We start from the raw sequence: 16,727 nt of genomic DNA, 5'->3' as shown, positions 1-16,727 counted from the left end.
GAGAAATAATGATAAGTACATTTACTTTTCTCTTTATACTTAGGAAGGGTTTAAACATGCAAAAGTTCACTTGATGTTTAAAACATCCTTGTAAGGAAGATAGGACAGATACTATTTCCCTAACTTTACAGAGGAGATAAAAGTAAAACATGCAACACATTTAAAGAACTAAAAACATTTAGATAAACTGTCATACATTGTGATTATAACTAGATAAACATGTTATAACATTATACACACACATACATCCTTAACTTATCCTTAGAAAGGCATCCAGGCTTAAGAAAATATCTCATTTGTTTTCCACAATGCTTAAAATCTCATCTTTTAAATTTATTTATTTATTCATTCATTCATTCATTCATTCATTCATTCAGATTTTATTTTTAAGTAATCTCTACACCCAATGTGGGGCTCAAATCACAACTCCGAGATCAAGAGTCTCTCACTCCACCGACTTGAGCCAGCATGGACCCCTAAAATCTCATTTTATAATCCCATACTCAGTGTCTATAGGAGGTTCCATTATAAATAGTCAGAAATGCAAAAAACATTACTAAACACTAGAATTTACTACATGATAACTGGGCTCCTTAGAAAATGGAAGTTTGGAGTAAAGAGTCCTAGAATACCGTGGGAAACGATTTATTGGGAAAAAAAGAAAAAAAAGCCTTGATAAACTGATATAAAGCCCTGGGCACAAGCAGCCTGTGGATTCCTGAAAAAATTGAGTAGGATGGAGGTGGAGAAGATATTAAAAGGAGAGACAAAATGACTAGCTTTACAATTTTGCTGCTGTTAATGACAAAACCCCAGGCTCCTTTTCAATTTCCAGTAGGCATATGTTGTACTTTTCAAGGTATAAGCTTCCATCACAGGCCACTAAATAAACACTTACCAGCCCTTTAAAATTAAATCAGTTTGGGGGTCTTCTACTTCTTAACTTGCATTTGCCTCCCTTACCTGCCACCACCCTCATTCTTTGTTTCTTAGAATTAAAAAAGCCTAGGGGCATCTGGTTGGCTCAGTTGGTAGAGCATGTGACTCTCAATCTCAAGGTAGTGAGTTCAAGCCCCACAATGGGCATGGAGCCTACTCAGAAAAAGAAACTAAAAAAAAGAAAGAATTTAAAAGAGCTAATTCTAAAGCCATTTCTTTCTGCTCATGTTCCACTCTCTATATTCACCTACTAAGACCATATGTTGTCATCTGCTGTTCTAATATTTCAACTCTTTTCTTACATATTTGCCTCAAATTTAAGGTTTTTGGGTGACTCTATTTTTAAAAAATCAACAGCAGGGTGTTGTTACACCTTAATCAAACTTTAGGTCTGAGTCTTTTAGTATTTTCTTTACCTACTTTCTCCATTCAATCCTTTATTTCTTCCTAACATTGAAATGAAGGTCATGGACATGTCAGTGCCTAGCATAGTGCCAGGCACATAGGTGTTCAAAAAATATTTGTCAAATGAATCTTTCATAGCTTTAAAATTATTTAGTCTGTAAAACTGAAAATTCTTGAAAGCAGTTTTCTCAAAGTTAACAAAACCCTAAACTCTTCTTTAATAGACAATTAGGATAACCAAGATATTTCTCATTTTAATAAAAGACTGGAATAGAAAATTCTAAAAATCAACACAAAGATTAAAAAGCAGCCCTAAGATTAACAAAATTTTGTGTTTTGTCTTCCTTTAATTCATTTGGACTCTGAGGATCCAAGAAACAACCAGTTAGTGTTGTATCTACTTCAGAAGTTGGATCTGGCCTCAGAGTGGAGGTATCAAAGTCATTAAAATTTTATCTTGTTAGGAAACTGTACTTACCTTAGAAAAAAAAGCAAATTGACGTTTCTCCCAATATAGGGACTGTGGAACAAGGGAAACCACTACACATCATTTCCACAATGCCCTATTATGCGAGAGAACATCTAATTTTGTTAATTCATTAAGCATTTTAAGAGTATTTTTGGCCATCACTATACTAAGGAGCTGTAGAGAGACACACAGTGGAGCCAGTGCACATTCCTTCTCCCCAAAGAGGTTACAATGCAAAGAGAGAACCAGGCGCGGAACTCAGAACAAAAGCTGTGACTGCATAATAATGTATTGGGGGTTGGGGGATGGGGATCTGAAAGCCTAGTTACTAGGAAAGCAATTTCCAGGAGGTAAGAGCTTAGGCCAGCTCTGAAAGAGGTTGATTGTAATTTTGCAGGAGTGAAAGTTGGAGGGGCTTCTACTTAGGAGATAAACATCTGCGCAGATTTAAAGGTGGGAAGTGCCTGAAGTGTGCAAGACTGTAAAGAGACTGACCTCCTAGCAGTCAAAGGCCGATAAGGGGAAAGACTGATTTTGAGGATGTAGGTAAGTTTGGGGAAGCCTGTTGATGATGTGTGAAGGGAAGAAGACATTTTTTTCTTTGTTATAGTAAAAAGCTTAGATTTCATGACATGGGTGTAAAACAAAGAGGAAAATTACGTGAGAAAAATTATTAAGACAGCTATGTAAAAATGAGGTTCTGGTTCTGGAGCTCTAGAAACAAGTTAGACATGGCATAATTTAGGCCTACGTTGTTAAGACTCAGAATAAAATGGTAGCTAAGGAAATTTTCAAAGTTGAGTAAATAGTAATAACAATAAATATATATAAGGTTATGCTACAATCGATCTCTTTAATTATTAACACAATTAATGACAATCTCCAGATAATTTCTTATCTCTAGCTCATTCCTTCCCATCCAGCACCTCTCTCTAGCTTACAGCTTTGTATTCGAGACCTTTTATTGAGGACATCTATTCAGTACCCTCCTCCTAGGACTTACTCAACTTGTCTTTGCTTTGTCTTCTTCCCATAAATGAAAAAATATCATCTTAGTCTTTAAAAGACCCAGCCTAAATACCGTTTCCTTGAAGTCATTTATGACCTCAGGAAATTATCTGAACTTCTATCTGCTAGTCACTTTGGCCACATGCAGCTTATTTTCTGAACAATTTTTTTTAATGTTTTATTTATTCTTGAGAGAAAGAGAGATAGAGCATGAGCGAGGGAGCGGCACAGCGAGAGAGGGACACAGAATCCAAAGCAGACTCCAGGCTCTGAGCTGTCAGCACAGAGCCCAACATGGGGCTCACGAGCCATGAGATCATGATCTGAGCGGAAGTTGGACGCTCAACCCACTGAGCCACCCAGGCGCCCGTGAACAATTTTTGAACACTGATGATCTTCATTCTATTTAACCCTTTAAAACAGTTTTTTAAAAATCATGGGGCACCCACGCAGCTCAGTCGATTAAGTGTTGGACTTCGGCTCAGGTTATGATCTCACAGTTCATGAGTTCGAGCCCCACATCGGGCTCTCTGCTGTTGGTGCAGAGCCCACTTCAGATCCTCTATCCCCCTCCTTCCATGCCCCTCTCTCACTCATCTGCACGAATGTACCCACGCACTCTCAAAAAAAATAAACATTAAAAAAAAAAAGTATGATCATTGCAGAACACATAGAAAATAAAAATCACTTGTGGAGTGCCTGGTTGGCTCAGTCAGTGGAGCGACTCCTGATCTCAAGGTTGTAAATTCAAGCCCCATGTTGGGTGGAGAGATTACTTTAAAAAATAAAATCTTTTAAAAACGGCACTTGTAATCCTGCCACCATTACTAAAATGTTGATGTATTCCAAGTGTCCAATGTGAATAGTGTATACATTCGTTTTTAAATACAATATATACATTTTTGCATCCTGCATTTAGTTTTTGCTTTTACCTTGTTATTTTACAGACTCTTGGCATCCAAACCATTCTACTCAGAATCTGAAGACCCCAGCTACGGCTTCTTTTTACCTCAGCTGTTAACCCTTATATCCTCTTTCTTTATGCCTCTTGCTTCCAGGTGTCCACTGTTTGCCTTCTCAATGTGCCTTTAATTAATTAATTTTTATTTCAATGTGCCTTTAAATCAATATTCAACCCATCTCAACCCCTTTTACCTCAGTGTTTGAGAAGAGGTTTTATCTATCTATCTATTTATGATTTTGTTTTTAAGTAACTCCTATTCCCAATGTGAGGCTTGAACTCACAAGCCCTGAGATCAAGAGCAGCATGCTCCACTGACCGAGCCAGCCAGGTCCCCAGGGGTGGGCAGGGAGAGCTTTTAAAGAGCTTCCTACAGATTGATTGGTCTTGGGTCTGGTGTTCATCTCAGACTAATAAACTCTGGAAAAGAGGGAGGAGGGGTCATACAGTCCAGTAAGATAATTTATGAAGAAGGACCCTCTTTGAAGAATGGGAATGGGAGACACAGTTGACTTGACCTATTTTATTTGACCTTGACCTTCATTTAATATTTTTAGAAAAGAAGATTTTAAAAAATTTTTATGTTTTATTTTATATTTGAGAGAGAGAGACAGAGACAGCGAGCAGGGGAGGTGCATGCAGAGAGAGAGACAGAATCCGAAGCAGGCTCCAGACTCCGAGCTGTTAGCACAGAGCCCAACGCAGGACTCGAACTCACGAGCAGTGAGATCATGACCTGAGCCGAAGTCGGACGCTTAACCGACTGAGCCATCCAGGTGCCCCGAAAATAAGATTTTTTATAAGTAATCTCTATGCTGAACTTGGGATTCAAACTCATGACCCCGAGATCAAGTCACATGCTCTACCAACTGAGCCAGCCAGGCACCCCCTGAAAACAGAATTTTTAAAATAATTGTTTATTTATTTATTTTGAAAGAGGGAATGCATGAGCAGGGGAGGGGAGAGGGAGAGGGCGAGGGAGAGGGAGAGAGAGAGAATCCCAAGCAGTCTCTGCACTGTAAGCATAGAGCAGACACAGGGCTCGAACTCACAAACTGCAAGATCATGACCTGGGCCAAAATGAAGAGTCGGTCACTTAAGTGACTGAACTACCTAGACACCCCTGAAAATAAGATTTTTGATGACTATATAATATTCTGTCCTATGACTATATCAGATATACTTATCCTTTCCCATGGTACTGAACAGTTAGGTTGTTTCTGGTCTTCATTATTCTAAATAACACTGAGCAGAAGTAAAAAATTGTATTCCTAAAAGCAAAATTACTAGATCAGTGGTGGCAGATTCTTAATATTTGCCAAAGACCTTCTAGATGGGTTTTTTGACCTTAAAAAAGGAGAGCAAGGTTTTTGAACTTAGTTATATTTTGCTTTCTAGGAAATGCAGGAAAAACTATATTGTATGCCAAAAATACTTAAATGAAATACTTCCTCTTAAGAGATACTCTCATGTAATGCATTTTAGAAATTAAGGTGATGGGAAAGATTACAAGACAGTGGTTTATGTGTTTCGAACTGGAGGACTGCACTGGGGACAGAAGTGAATTCTATATGCACTTGTATTAGAAAAAAAGAATGAAAGAGTATTAAACTATGAAAATTCATCCCTTATCATTTATATGTGCAAAACTACATTTTATGCAATTGAATCTTCAACTGGTACTTTTTATAATGTGAATTGATTAGACTGTTGCCATTTGTTATCTACATAAGAATTCCTGAGGTTAATATGCCGATGTTAATTAGCCATTTCCCTTCAAACTTTTGTTTAGATAATATGCTATGAATGCCTTTGTGCGCTCATTTTTTCCCCATTCATACCATGGAAAGATATTCCCTGAAGTGGAGTTGTTCATGTGAACAATTTTATAGCTTCCCTTATATATTGCAAGATAATGTACTCCACGGACACGTTATTAACTCTGCATGTTTGTCTTGCTGCTTCTACCTCTCCTTAAAAAGATAGGTCTTTTCATTTTAAATATTCCCCACAGGGTAGCGGAGGTAGAAACGGCACACAGCTGAGCACAGAGTACAAGCTCAAGAAATATTAATGGCTTAATTTTCATGTACCTGTGGGTTTGACTTTCTCTTCTCTAGATCTTTCTCTCTCAGCTCTTCTTTTCGGTATCTATTTCATTACCTTAAATTGGCAATTTCAGGTAAATCGACAGCTTCAGGTTAATTTTGGACACAGGAGTCTCTTCGTGTCCCTCAAATTTATGTCTCAGTAAGTGTCCCATTCTGGAACCTTACTTGCCCGACTGCTGTCTGAGGAAGCTGAATTCAAAGCAGTCACGATCCCCTTGAGGTCACACCTAGGTTGCCTCCCCAGAAAGGAAGCGTTTTCTCAACGAAAGTCTATGCCGGTCAATTTGCGCTGATTTTGAAGACAACGGAATGGGCGCGCCTTCCTGCCAATTTGACGCTGTGTGAGTCGCAGAAATTCAGTGGAGGGGTTCGGACGCCCGCGGAATCTTTTGCATCTCACAGAATTGTAGTAAACACTGGCTGCACCCTCCCGTGCCCGGGAGATGAGGACAGGTGCGAAGCCCGCCTGGGGAGGAAACGGCTACTATCCACTCAGAGCCACATGCCGCGCTGAGCAAAGCCCATCCCTGGACCACGACCGGAATCCCGGCTGCCGCTCGCCTCTCAGGGCGTCCCCGGCTGCCGAGCGGGTGGCATTAGCCGAGCGGAGCGGCACCCCCGGCACGCCAAAGGCCCGGGGGGCGGGGCGGCACGGCGTCACCTGTGACGTAGCCGCTCGACCGGGCCGCCGCCGCCGCCGCCGCCGCCGCTGCCGAACCGGGGGCGGGGGGCCCGGGGGTGAGCGCAAAGATGGCCGCTTCGGCTCGGGCTGGTGAGTGTGCGTGACGGACGCGCGCGGCTGCAGCGGTTGGCGGAATGAGGCTCTCTACCGGAGCGGAGGTCCGACCAGAGCCTTCGGGGCCTGGGGGCACCTGGCGGTGTTTTCCCGCCTCGCAGGGCGCGGGGAGGTCCTGAGGGAGGGAGAGGGGGGCTGCGGACGGACTGAGGGGAGCGGGCCGAGGGGCGCGCGGAGAAGGCAGTGGCAGTGGCGGCGGGTCCGGCGAATTTAGAATTGGCGCCTCTGGGAAGTTTCGGTGGGTCGTGCGATGCCCTGGCCGGCGTCCTGGTGGCTGGCCACCTCAGGAGTGCCCAGAGATGCTGCGAGCAGCCGCGCGTCCCGTGTGGCCAGGGTCACCGCGTAGCCACCCTGAGCGGGGCTGGAGGGGCACGAGTTGGGAGGAGAAGAGGCGAAATAGGAAGACTTTGGGGGGTGCGGAGGGGGAGATGTGCCCTGACCCGTGTTGGGGAGCGCTGTGTAGATGTGATCATGAATAGGGATGCGCGCTGGGCGCTCTGCAGAGCTGGTACTGTCGAAATAAAACCGCATCCTAACCCCTGGCTCTGATTGCTGCCAGGTGATGCTCGAAATCCCCTGGGAGGCTTTGGAAGGGCATTTTCTAGCCGTCCGTTTATGAGGAATGGCTTGCTTTCCTTCCATCGATCGGGTCCCAGCGTTGCCAGCACCTGCTGCCACTTAGAGACACTTAGGATTTTTGAATACCAGCTTCCGCTGGCCTTCGGGGAAGGAATGCTAATGGGCTAAACTCATTTGGGGGCGTAAGAAACGTGTTAGCATGAGAAGAAAAAAATGTTCAAGTTTAAGAGGTGGTAGGAGACCCTCGTACGCCCACTCCCAATAAAAAAGAAAGTGAAACGTAGTGATTGTTTCAACTGCAAGTTTGAGCTGTTGTACATTCTGCATGTAACCGGATAATTTCTTGCAGTTTTAATTTTGGAAGTAGACAATTTAGCAAGTCTTAGGAGAGTCGCTTTGTCCTTAAGCCCTCCTGATTTCCCCCACTTTTAAACTCTAATGGTCCTATCTTGCAAGTAACGGGATTGTGAAATTAGCATGGAAATAGGACCTTCAGACCCTGCACTTGAATTCCTTATTATCTGTGAAGTAGCCTGTGCGGGGCGGGGTGTGGGGGGGGGGGAGTAGGGGGTGGTAACATAGGGCCTGGAATTCCATTTTGAGTTGTCTTTAAAATCAGTATTCAGCGTAAACAATGAAAAAAAAAATAGCTGTTCACTGTGATCAAATTCAGAAAGCCAAACATGAGTTAAGCACATGTTTATAGAATATTTCATCATCTCAGTGAGATTCAATATTCAGTTGTCTTGAAAGAGAGGAAAACTTTGTATTCTTGGAGCCCTAATCTTTTTATCCTTAATTTACCATCTCGGGATTTGAAAGAGATTTTTATTTTTATTTAATTTCCAACCCCTACCCCCACACAGATTTGAAAGAGATTTTAAACATTTTGTCTTGTTTACCTTTTCTCCACCTGCTCCGATTTCTCTAGCTTTTTGTGTACTAGCCGTTCATTTTGCAAAGGATGGCAGATTTTTCATTCTAGGAATTTTCATGTAGTCTATCTATATTGAAATTTAGAGATATTCTAATATTGAACAAAGTTTAGCGCATACAGTGTAGAAAGTTGAAATGTTTTGGCTGTTTTCATTGTACATTCACCTTGTTTTTCTTCCAGAATATTAATTATCCCAGACTTTTTAGCTTAAAAACATTTAAGTGATAAGTGAATCTGTGTTGAGTATACTATACAATGATACACTTTTTGGAATATTTAAATTGGAAAATCTGTTGAAGATTTGGGTTAAATATTTGAAATATATTGTTTCTACCTGTCTTTACCCCCCCATCTTTTCACAGATTTTTCTTTCTGTACTACAGAAATTTATCATATATACCCTCTACCAAAATTTTCCTCTACATGCTTAAATCTTACTGAGTATTATAGCATTGGTGGTACGTAAGAGGATTTTCTGCTCATTGGGTTGTTTGAGGGCAGAGTCTGATTGTATTTTGTTTGTATCCCCAGCACCTGACTATCTGCTTATCATGGAGGGAAAATCCCTGTAAGTGTCGACTTGTGGTTTTGAATGGTGCAGAGATATAGAGAAAGGCAACGTCTTGGCTTCTTATAGGCAGAAAAAGGGTGCTTTGAAGTGTTTCTCCTTCCTGTAATGTTAGGCAGAACAAACATGGTTGCCGGATTCTAATGGAGTTGTCTGGTTGAGGGAGATTAGACAGAGACTGGGGCCCAGGCTTAGGAGACTAATCAAGGTAGGAAATGTGTGCCCATCATTTTCTGGATTCAGTAATGCACAGTTTTGCCATTAGGCCTAATCGAAATAGGAAGTGACAGGTCACTAAAATATAGGAGGATTCTATAATACTGGCTTTCTGGCAAAAATTAAGATTATTGAAGTACATTGGTTTTTCACAGTGCTTTCAGAGACCATAAAACTTTACTTTCAGTGGAGTTTTACATACCATGGGAAAAGCTTATTTATAGTCCAAGAATATATTTGTTAGGCCAAATTATAGATGTGTTAGAATGATAGAGTCTAAGCATTTTACACAAAGTATATGAACTCAATTTTCTAGACCCATAATAGAATGCTTTTTTTTTTTTTTTTTTTTTTTTTTGAGAGGTGGGGTGGGGAAATAGGCAGAGGGAGAAAGTGAGATAATCTTAAGCAGGCTCCATGCTCAGCACAGAGCCTGACGTGGAGCTCAGTCCTGCGACTCTGGGATCATGCCCTGAGTCAAAATCAAGAGTTGGGTGCTCATCTGAGCCACCCAGGTGCCCCACTCAATCTTTTTGTGAACATTTCTCCCATTGTTATGAAGTTAGCTGCAGTATGTTGATATATAAGTATGGTGATGTGACACTAATGATAAATATTTTGGAACAAAATTGCCCATGAATGAAATACCTGTAAGTAGTGATGGGTAAGGAAATCAAATAAACCTGGTGGCAGAACTTAATTTCCAGTTCTTTTTCTTAGAACATCAACTAGATTCAATCTCTGTGTTAGAGACGTGAAGAAGGCCCAGGGAAAAAGAGTATCCTTTTTTGTTTAATGAAGAGTTTCAAGCAAGATCAGGGTAATTATAGATTCTAGATTTCTAGAGGAAGGAAGAATAACTAGGGCCTTTCTAGGGATAAAGGAAAGGAAATACATCATGATTGATAAGAGGTGCCAAAGCATTTAAGAGGCATGATAGCATACCTAAGAGGGAGTAGGGAGAGTTTGAGAGGCCATTTTGTTAATTCATTCAATCATTTGTTCATTCAAATTTTTGAACCCCTTTGTACCAGGCACTATGTTTGACCCTTGGCATTTTGCAAACATCTCCTAAGAGCACAGGTTACTATGGTAGTTCCATGGAAATTTGGAACCTGCTTATAAGGAGTGGGGTAGGATTTGCCCTAATTACTATGCATAAAGGTTATTTTCATTCTTATCCAAATGAACGCAAAGATTGGTGTGGTTAGTAATTCCTAAGGCCAACTTCCTATTGAAATTGCCATTTCCTCCTATCTTTTATTATGGAAAATAACAAATCTTCCTACTTTTAATAGCTTTTAGAGGATCTGTTTAGGTTATTTGGTACTGTTAAAAGAAAATTAAATTTTGTTATAAAAATTATCTTTATTAAAATAAAGATTCAGCATATGTTGAATCTTTAATATCTATCCCTCTAGGAATTCTCAAATGAGACAAAGATGATTACTGGGATGCAATTTTATTTAAATATTCTTTATGCCCAGTGTTATGTATGTATATAAGTATTTATATAAAATGTGCACACCCATTGCCTTTGAAACAGTAGTAAATACCCCAGTTACAAAAATTTTTTATTCACAATATGGTCATTTGTATATAAAAACATTTTAATAAAAGATATGTGAAAAGTGGCTGGTCATAGATGAGAATAGAAAAGTATGTATTGTGCCACAATTTGAAGGCAATTTGAAGGCACTTACAGGCCATGGTAAAGAGTTTAGACTGATCTTGTGGTCTTTCAAAACTTTTAAACAAATTTTCAATGATTGCAAAGCTGTTCTATGAGACACACTAGAAATGATGTAAAATGCAAATGTTTTATGACTCTGAAAAGGGAGAAGCTTTTTTTGAGGGGGAGGGGGAAGAGCGCAAGTGGGGGAGAGGCAGAGAGAGGGGGACAGAGGATCCTAAGTGAGCTCACACTGACAGGCTGACAGCCGCAAGCCCAATGTGGGGCTTGAATTCACGAACCTGCAAGATCGTGACCTCGGCTGAAGTCAGAGGCTCAACTGACTGAGCCACCCAGGTGCCCTGGGAGAAGTTTAATAGAGCATAATGATACTATTTTAGTGTCTGTTCAGATTTTTAAATATAGATTTTCTTTTAGGAGTGTATATTAGCCAGTTCCCTCGTTCTGTGTCACTTTTTTTTAAGCTTTTTTTTTTTAAGTTTATTTATTTTTGAGAGAGAGACCAAGTGCAAGTGGGGGAAGAGCAGAGAGAGAGAGGGAGATACAGAATCTGAAGCAGGGTCCAGGCTCTGAGCTGTCCGCACAGAGCCCAATGCAGGACTCAAAACTCATGAACTGCAAGATCATGACCTGAGCTAAAGTCAGACACTTAACCAACTGAGCCACCCAGGAGCTCCCTGTGTCACTTTTTAAAATAGTAATTTAGTTTGGCTATTTTTGTGTGTTTATTTTTCATGGTAACTTCCTGTTTGTTCATGAAAACATTTTTTAAAGCAAAGAATATGAAAACTGTGCTGCTAATTGCACTGGTGAGAAGATCAAGATTACTTTTATGTGAATGATCTTTAGTACCTGTCCTCCTCTAGGAACTTCCAAAGTTTATACTGTCATTGTACCTTTCCATATTTTCTTTCTAAGTGTTTTAAGATAAAATAGGTGGAATGGGGTGGTCAGCTGAAAAGACCATTTTGTTGAAGGTAACGAATTTATAGAGGAATGTTAATTTTTGAAGTAAAAAAATTAGCTATCCTTCTAAGTTTTCAGTGATTTTTGTAGTTCTTAGTAATATTTGTATTTGGAGCACAAATATTTATTTAAAGGGTCACTGCATATCATACCAAAATTTAACCTTTTTGTTTAACTTTTTTGTTTATTTTTAATTTTTTTAAAGATTTTATTTGTAAGTAATCTCTACACCCAACATGGGGCTCAAATTTAGAACCCCAAGATGAAAAGTCACATGCTCTACCAACTGAGCCAGCCAGGTGCCCCTGTTTATTTTTTTTATTTTTATTCTTTTAAGGATTTTATTTTCAAGTAATCTCTACACCCAATGTGGGGCTTGAATTCACAATCCTGAGATCAAGAGTCGCATGCTCTACTGACTGAGCCTGCTAGGTGCCTCTGGTTGTTGTGGTTTGTTTGTTTGTTTGTTTGTTTTTAAGTTTTATTTTGAGAGAGAGAGCATGAGGGGGGGAGGGAGAGAAAGAGAGAGAGAGAAAGAGAGGAAGGAAGGAAGGAAGAAGAAGGAAGGAAGGAAGGAGACATCAGAAAGAAAAAAGGAAAAAAAAAGAAACGCGGCGTCCTGGGAGAGTCGCGTCTAAGCCCTTTCTTCTAGGGTCTTTCTATCCTCCTGGGAGAGAGAAATCCAGTCACCCCTAACGAAAGAAGCCCGAAAGAAAGAAAGAAAGAAAGAAAGAAAGAAAAGGAAAGGGAGGGAGAACCCCAAAGGAAAGGGAGGGAGGGAGAACCCCAAGCAGGCTCCTCACTGCCAGCGCAGAGTCCAATGTGGTGCTCAAACTCACAAAACTGTGAGGTCATAACCTGAGCCAAAACAGAGTCAGACACTTAACCAACTGAGCCACCCAGGCACCCCCCCTAGTTTTTTTGTGTGTTTGTTTTGTTTTGTTTTTTAATAAATTCTACTCCCAACATGGGGCTCCAGCTCACGGAATCGAGATCAAGAGTCACATGCTGTATCAAGAGTTGCTTGACGTACCAACTGAGCCAGCCAGGCACCTAAAATAATTAGGATTAGGGAAGTATATCTCAGTTTACTTTTGTATAAAGTCTATTTGGGGTGTCTGAAAGCACATAGAATGGTACTAGACACGTGGTAGGCTGTGGTTAAGGATGGAGAAATAGGATAATGATATCACAAAATATCAGGAAACTGTTCCTTAACTGACCTTGAGGGAAAAATAGCCACTTGGTTGAGGGTGGGGGGGCAGTTTGGGTCACTAGTAATCAGTGACCTCCTATTCTTTCTTTTTGTCTTTCTAAGTATAATTGGCTTCCTATTCTTAACCACTTATTCAAATGTCATAAAGAGAACTGAAGCAAGACCTGCATTCAGTACTAGTTGTTTGTGCCAAGAATTTGGTAGCCTAAAACAACATGGCTATCAAACCTATAGGATTTTTTTTTTTTTAAGTAAGATGGCTTTTTTTTTTTTTTTTTTTTTTTTTTTTACTAAGACGCTAAAAAAATGTTTGACATATAGTCCCTCCCTGGCCATAGGGAACCTATCCAACAGTTCAATGGCAGTAAAGATGTATATACAAACAAAGGATTCACATTTGGCACAACCCAAGTCCTTTAGGAAGTTAGAGATTTTTTTAAATTTGCTAATTTATTAATTGATTTTAATCTCTTTACCCAACATGGGGCTCAAACTCATGACCCTGAGATCATGAGTCACATGATCTACCAACTGAGCCAGCCTGGTGCCCCAGAAATCCTCTGTTTTATTGAACTATGGGGAACAGAGGATTCTAATAGTTAAAGGCTCAAAGGAAACTTGGAAGATTAGTTTGGCAGGATAGTACTGTGGAGGAGAATGAGAGTCTGGAGGATGGGAAACCAGTTTGGAGGTTACTGCTGTACCTCAGGAATGATACAGTAGAGTCCATAATAAGAATGATAGCTCTGCAAATGAAAAGGAATAAAGACTTGGGGAGTGATAACCTTTTATACATAGGTGATAAGAATGTTTGAGTAGAAAGGATGGGAGGGAGGAGTAAAACCAAAGACAAAACAAAACAAAATAGCCTGGGTACTTAAATAATACTACTCTATCTTTAATAAGAGAATATTAGGGGGGTCTGGGTGGCTCAGTTGGTTGGGCGGCCAACTTCAGTTCAGGTCATGGTCTTGTAGTTCATGAGTTTGAGCCCCTCATTGGGTTTACTGCACAGAACCCCCTTTGGATCTTCTGTCCCCTTCTGTTTCTGCTCCTCCCCTGCTCACGTACGCTCCCTCAAAAATAAAACATTTAAAAATATTTTTAAAAAATACGAGAATATTGGAAGAGAAACTAACTCTGTGACAGCAAGATGTACAGGTAAGCTGAGTTTGCAGTGTGCCTGAGACTGGTTCAGAAAAGTTCTGGTGGTCAGCTACCTACATCTGTCATTGAACTTCTGCCAATAGGATGAGCCATTGAAATAGATGTCAGAAGGGTATTACTACATGCTGAAAGCCTGGATTGTATGTTGCAAAGGGCTATCATTTGAGTAAATTAAAATTAATTTCAGAGAGTCTTCACTGGGTGGTAAGTATAAGCAGTTTTGTGCTGTTGAACTGTTACAAGTTAAATACTTTACCCATGTATTTGATACTTGTGTGTGATGTAAATTTTTAACTAAAAATACCATATTTAATAAGATCTTATGTTTTCTTTCTCTTCTAGTCATTTTAGTTTTCTATTTTATAATTGCTTTTGTTATATGTTAACTCTGTATAAAATAATTAGCTTTCAATAAGTCAAATACAATTATTTAACTGTAGAGATTTGCTATATAATAGCAGTAGCAGGGAATTTTAAAAATAAAAATGTTCATCAGTTATATGCCATGGAAACTTTAACTAGCTTGAATGGTTTTCTTTGAACCAATTAAAAATTTCATTGTCTTTAATCAGTGAAGAATAACAAAGCTTTCAGAATATTATAAATCCATCTGTCTTTTCAAATAAAGGTAGCATACTTGGTTAAAAAAAACATTTCATAGATATTAATTGGAACTTTAAGTATGAAACATTTTTTAAATGTGTGAGAAAATGATGGTATGGATTATTTTAATCCTTGTATATAGATTCCATTCAGAACATCTTGACTAATTGTGTGTTGTTATTATATAAGGTAATATTTTATCAGTTTCTACATGGAGTATGCAAAAATATTTTGTTTTCTCTCTTTAAAGTGAATATACTGATAAAAATTACATAACCAACCTGCTGAAGCTAAACAGAGTTTAATACATAGCTTCTCCGCAGTGGATTAGCAAATGCAAAGTGCTCTGAACCCAATAGAGGAAAATAGGAAGTGTCAAGGAAATACTCCCATACCCCTTAATTTTCCTCCAAGCTTTTAGATCTTGTGTGATGAGACCCCTTTGGGGATACCTTTTTAAGTGTCTCTGAGCTTTGACACCAGGCAGCAGAGCAAACTGGAAGCCTCAGGTGGCAGCAACCTGGCGTTCTAGTTCCTGCTTACCTCCCTGCCCCTCTTTTGGTCATCTGCCCTCCTGGTTTCTTTCATAACTCGACCGGGTAAGTGGACCCCCTGCTCTAAAATATTAATCTTACTGGTCATTCAACCATTCTGGTTTCACTTCTTGGTGGGTTTTTTTGTTTTGTTTTTTAAGATTTATTTTTGGGGCGCCTGGGTGGCTCAGTCGGTTAAGCCTCTGACTTCGGCTGAGGTCATGATCTCGTGGTTTATTGGTTCGAATCGCGTCGAGCTCTGTTCTGACAGCTCAGAGCCTGGAGCCTGCTTCGGATTCTGTGTCTCCCTCTCTCTCTGCCCCTCTCCCCTCATGCTCTGTCTCTCTCTCCTTCAAAAATAAATAAACATCAAAAAACATTATAAAAGATTTTATTTTTAATCTCCATACCCAGTGTAGGGCTTGAACTCACAACCCTGAGATCAAGCAAGAGTCTCTGGTTCTATCAACTGAGCCAGCCAGGTGCCCCTGGTTTCACTTCTTCAGATTTTTTTTAAAAAGATTTTATCTTTGAGAGCTCCCCTTTTAAAAAGTAAATACTCCTGGGAGAGGTTAGACCTTAGTTCTCAGCTAATACTTCATTTTCAGTTAGCACCTTAGTTGGGCTCAGTATACATTTGGCTGAGAAGAATGAATCCCTGGCTAAAAGTGATAAAACTAGAAGAAAAGTAGCCTATATAATAGCAGTAGCAGTGGCAGTAGTCATAGTAGTATTGTCAACTAAGATACTGAGAGCCACATAATTAAGTGCCAGGGTTTATTCTAAGTGCTTTATGGATATAAATTTCTCCGATTCCCTCAACAACCTTATTGGTGTTCTTACCACCGTTTCTTAAAGATAAGAAAACTGAGGTAAGTAGAGCATAAATAATTTGTCTAGGTCACTTGGTAAATATAGCTAAGTGTTAAACTCAGTCATTTGTATTCTAGAGTGTCCTTTCTAACCATTTTGTTGTGATACCTCTCCACTGCTATATTGCCTCTCAGAGAGATGGCATCTGATCAGCATTTCACTTTTTTCAGGGTTTTTCATTGAATGGAATCACAATGTTCAATTTTAGGCCACTTCCTGTTGAAGGGCCGTGAGAACCTTGCCTTCATCATGTAAATAGATTTTTTAGTAACAATCAGGAATGTATTTGCAGAACAGAGAAGAGATTAAAGAGGCTCGTGTATAATTTAGCTACATATGTGCTAAATTATATGCTAGTATGCATATTTAAAATTTATTGTATAAGTAACATGCTTATTTAGATATTTGAAAATATGGATAACCCCAAAATAAACTATATTATACATTCTTTCTAGAAGTTTCTTTTCTTTTGAGTCTTCTTTTCTGAATGTTATGCAAGGTGTAACTCATACCACCTCTAAAATTTTAGAATGAAATAATTTCCCTTGAGTGTAAATAAGCAGCATTTCCATCTTCATCTCAAGAAGTTGAACTAATAATTATTGTCTGACTTGCCAGAAAGGAATGTTTAAATTGTCTCTGTATTCTTTATATGATCCTTTTTGTTTTATTTTTTATATAATCTTT

The 16,727-nt window shown here is 39.6% G+C and overlaps 1 protein-coding gene across 1 annotated transcript in view; it reads left to right on the top strand.

Moving 5' to 3' along the window:
- The first annotated feature begins 6,625 nt into the window (after positions 1-6,625).
- USP44 (ubiquitin specific peptidase 44) overlaps positions 6,626-16,727 on the top strand; it is a 29,824-nt gene continuing 19,722 nt past the window's right edge. Inside the window, exon 1 of the mRNA XM_030323431.1 lies at positions 6,626-6,665. The gene's annotated coding sequence lies outside the window, so the exon portion shown is untranslated. The remainder of the gene's footprint in view (positions 6,666-16,727) is intronic.

This window comes from Lynx canadensis, chromosome B4 (genome assembly GCF_007474595.2).
Source record: "Lynx canadensis isolate LIC74 chromosome B4, mLynCan4.pri.v2, whole genome shotgun sequence".
Lineage (NCBI taxonomy): Eukaryota > Metazoa > Chordata > Mammalia > Carnivora > Felidae > Lynx > Lynx canadensis.
This window is presented reverse-complemented; position numbering and strand designations above follow the sequence as displayed.